The sequence below is a fragment of the Arvicola amphibius genome, chromosome 13 (assembly GCF_903992535.2).
Source record: "Arvicola amphibius chromosome 13, mArvAmp1.2, whole genome shotgun sequence".
NCBI classification, from domain to species: Eukaryota; Metazoa; Chordata; class Mammalia; order Rodentia; family Cricetidae; genus Arvicola; species Arvicola amphibius.
The window spans coordinates 41,385,373-41,390,025 of record NC_052059.1 but is presented as its reverse complement, the minus strand read 5'-3'; positions in this window follow the sequence as shown (position 1 = coordinate 41,390,025).

Below are 4,653 nucleotides of genomic sequence, written 5' to 3'. Positions count from 1 at the left end.
GGGAGGTGCCCGAAGGGGCGTGGACCTCGGGGGCGGGGCCTGGAGCGGGGCGGGGCCTGGCTCCATGCCAGATTCTCCCTGGGCTCCCCACCCCATTCCTCCCACCCCCCCCCCCCCCCGCCAAGCTCAGCGGGAATCTGGCCAGGTTTTGTGGAGGGCGCGCCTGGCTGAGCTAGAACTTGCTGCCCCTCCGGGCTGCCTGGATTTTCCGGTTCTGAATTCCCTTCCAGCTAGTTGACCTCCGGGGGCCCAGTGTTGCAGGTTGATAAGAAAATGAAGTGAACTCTGCTGGTTGGCTGCATAGGATAAATTAACCTCTGAAAGCCCCAGAGTGTCTTCAATTGTGAGCCCCAAAGGCTGTGGAATTTTTGTGTGAGAAAATAAACTAAAAACTCCCATTTACTTATTACTTACCAAGCGACTCAGTAGAGCCTAGGAATATTTGAAGTGCTGTGTCCTGGTGATCCAACTTATCTCACACAGACCTCTCCCTAAGGCGTTGCCTGACTAAGCTGGTCTTTTATTCCTCCAGAGGTCAGTGCCAGCCCTGACCAAGTCCTGCCAACCTGGTCCCAATCTATAATGACAAGGAGCCCTCTTGGGTGATTTGTATTCCTAAAATCCCACACCAGTAAAACAAAATATAGCAACCATACTCATTTTTCAAAACAAGCAAAAAATAAATTAAATTAAAACAAAACAGTATGTGCACCAAGCCAATCTGTGATTTGTGACAGTGTATTGAGGTTAAGTCTTTATTTTATTTCAAAATAAAGTCTTCGTTGAAGTGGTTTCTCTTATAGCTGACAGAAGGCACTGGTCCATACTCCTGGGTTTTCAGCTGTGTCAGCAGATGGTCCTTTAGTCAAATGATTGATCCTCTACCCTTCTGAACACCATCACCCTTGTTCACCAAGAGATGTGCCTGTTGGCCAAAAGGTTCCTACTGTGTCCCTTGTCACTTTTAGCCTAGGTAAACTGCCCTGCTAGGGCAGCCTGGATTCAGAGACTGGCAGGGGGTGCCAGGATTGAGACCTGGAGGCTTCTTTTCAGGTGGAAGAACAGCAACCTTTATTTTGCCACAAGCTAAAGCCTTTTATACCTCTACTGCTTCTGTGGACAAACACGGGGCCAGAAAGAACACAAACATCCTTGTCAATTACAGACCACGAGGATGTTCTGCTGTTGGTCAGGAGGCCTTCGCTGTTGGTCAGGGGGAGTGAGGGCGGCTAGATCACAACAGTAAACATTGAAGAAAGCAGTTGGGGGGGCACTTGGCTCTGTTCAAGGAGGGAACTATGTTTTAAAATCTCCACAGAATTCTGGATCACAAGTATCTGAGAAAACTGCTCTTGAGAGATAAATCTAGGGTGAGAAAGAAATCCAGTCTAGGCCTTGAGTTTTCTTTGATATTTTGAGATTGCAGGCAAAATAAAATAAGCATGGGAAAGAGCTGTGTTCCAGCTCTGACAATCTTCACAGTAGCCGTCTGCATGATTTTTGCTGCAGCTTATTGAAATGCCTTCAAGGGGAGCTATGTGTGCATAGGGCAACCCTGTGCTGTTCAGAATGCCAGCTGGCTTTTGAAAACTGGAATGTAGCTGGGCGAAATATCAAACATCTTTAGTCCCAGCGCTTTGAAGGCAGACGCAGGTAGGTCTCTGGGAGTTTGAAGCTGGCCTGGTCTACGTTGCAAGTTCAAGGCCAGCCAAGGCAGCATAGAAAGACAAAACAGCAACAGCAAAAATGAAAAATATTATCTAATACCACAGAGCTACTGCTCGTAACTCTCTAATTTCATAGGTTTCCCAGGACATTAAAATTGAAGACCAGAGAATTCTGAAAGCAAAGCATATAGACAAAATTACAAGTTGCTTGAAACATCTTAATCTTAATTTGTTTTATATTTTTAAAGATGTATTTATTTTGTGCACATGAATGTTTTGCCTCCATGTGTTTATGTGCATTACGTACATGTTTGTGCCTGAGGAAGTCAGAAAAGTGAGTGAGATCTCCTAACAAATGGTGGTGAGCCACCACGTGGGTGCTGGGAACCAACCTCGGGTCCTCTGGAAGAGTAACAAGTGCTTTTAACCACTGAGTCATCGCTCCAGTCCCATATCTTTACTTATAATTCCAGAACTGAGCAGAACTCCGTTCCATGAAAGAGGAGGTGAGGGGGTGGTTGGTTTTATAAATAGAAAAAAAAAATAAGCTGAAGAAAGCAGTTTCAAAAAATAAAAAACAGATTGTCATTTCAAAGTCACATTCAAGGCAGAGTCGAGGAAGCAGAACGACAGAAACTCGGCTAATGATTGCTATTAGGTCACATGGGGTCAAATACACTAATGATGATAGAGACTATACCTGAGTTAGTCAATCCTGAAAAAGGACACATAATTCCCTTCAGAAGTGAGTTTTATTAGACATCAAATAGTACAGTGAAAAAAAAAAAAAAAAAACAGGGCCTTACAGGGAGGAGACTTCCCTTTCAGACCTGAGAGGCCCATCCTGGAGAAGGGAGAGCTGGCATGGGAGGGATGGCAGGGAGGGGCAGGAGAAGCCTCCTCAGAGAGGAGCCTGAGGAAGACTTTGAGAAATCCCAAGAACAGAGGGAACAGCAGCCTCTTCTAAGTGTGGGAGCTGGTGAGAAGTTTTGCATCATGTGATTGAGCTCAACATTTTGGACACAACAAGGAGCAAGGAGGACTCAGGACCAGTTAGGGGAGCTCCTACTAGGTATCAGAGTTTCTTAAGTCGGTGTCTAGGCCTGATCTATTTAGGCTGTGCAATCTTGCCTGGTAAGAGTAATCTCTGTCTTTTAAAGGTTTTTTTCCCCTTTTAATTTATTTATTATTTTAAGAAAAAGAGGAAAAAGGAAAAAAAAGTTTATTACCATGCCTGTTTGGAATAGGCCAGTGGGAGAAATTGAGACTGTTGTATCCTCAACCTTAATTCCTCAAAGTTAAATAATTTCCAGGGTGACATAGAACTTCCCTGTAAATTGACTTCATTTTGGTTTTCAGTACTTTTTGTGGGAGCTTACTCTAAAACAAAGTCTTCATATAACTTTTGAAAAGAAATGTTTACTTGTATGTGGGTTCCGGGAAGATGGACATCTGCGTACCACAGTGCCTATGTGGAAATCAGAGGATAACTTGCAGGAAATTGTACCTGCAAATTCCTTCTACCATGTAGGACCTAGGATTGAACATCTGGGCTGGTAGCAAGAGCCTCTACCTCGAGCCATCTCACCAGCCCTCCAAATTCTTATTAAAGTCTTCTGTTCTGGTTAGTTTTGACTGTTAACTTAACTCAACTTAGGGAATTATCTAGATCAGGTTTGATTGTAGGATATGGTCTTACTTACTAATTGATTCAAAAGGACCCAGCCTACTGTGGGTGGCACCATTCCCTAGGCAGTTTCCTGAACTGTAGAGGAATTGCAGAAAGCTGCCTGCTCAGTAAAAACAAGCAGGCAGCATGCACACATTTGTTTTTGTCTGCTCCTGACTGTGAATGTCATGTGACTAGAAGTTTTGAGCTTCTTTTTTGACTTGATGAATGGTCACCTGCAGTAGTAAGCCAAGGGAACCCTATCTTCTGGAAGTTGCTTTTGGTCAGGGTATTTATCTACAGACATGAAACTAGAACACATTTATAGTTCTTTCTATGTTAGGATGAAGTGACAGAAAAGTCTCCAAAGCATTTGACAGTAGATGGAACTGGAGAAGAAAGAACGTTCTTCCTGAACAAAACCATTTATCTTAGGAAACCGAGGCAAAAAGAGAGTTGGTGTGGTTGACAGAAGCAGAAATCCTCCTCTGCCCCAGGACTTTTATTTTAAAGGGGCTTGTGAATAAAGGGCCATTATTTTGTGTGGTAGTAGCGAGCAACAGGGTAGAGATCAGTTGGCCGACCGTCTGGGAATAATCTCTGGGCTTTGCTTCTCCGGTTTAATCTGGTGTGTCTACAGAGCTGTGTAGTGCATAACAACACAGATAATAAAGAAGCTGGCTTGAGACCAAACATAGCAAAGCCAGTCCCGTGATTTAAAAAGTTGGCTTGTTGACCCTGTAAACTGAGGGGTGGAGGAGGAGGAGAGGGGATGACTCAACAGAAAGCTAAAAACATAGACCTAAGTTGCCATTAACTACCACATAGAAAGGGCTAGTCTCAGAAAGACTTTGTTTTCCTTTTTGGTGGGAATCTGCTTTTAAAGAGATACCCACTTTACATTTCACCAGGATCTAAGCTTGCTTTTCCTGGCTAACCGGGAAGGAAGGCTAATGTAGGGAAACTAGATTCTAGAATCCTAATGCACTTAGCTGTGTGCGATTCGCTTGGGCTGTTTTGTTTGTTGCTGCTCCTTTTAGATGTTCTTTTCATTTCCTTTCCCTCTGTTCTTTCTCAAGACGGCAATTCCCTCTTCTGAGACACTTTGAAGTTGAGCAAGGCGATTAGAAAGCATCTTTTGCAAACCTAGGGTCCTTTCTGAAACAACCTCACTGAATATACCCTTTGAAATGTGTTCTTGGCACCTGCCCTCCTGCCCCAAATGTGGCTTTAGCTAGGCAGCTTGTGGCCCTGTCTCACCTTTCAAGGGGAAGTGCCTCTTCTAGGTTACAAGAACTCTTTAACTCGCCTCCACAG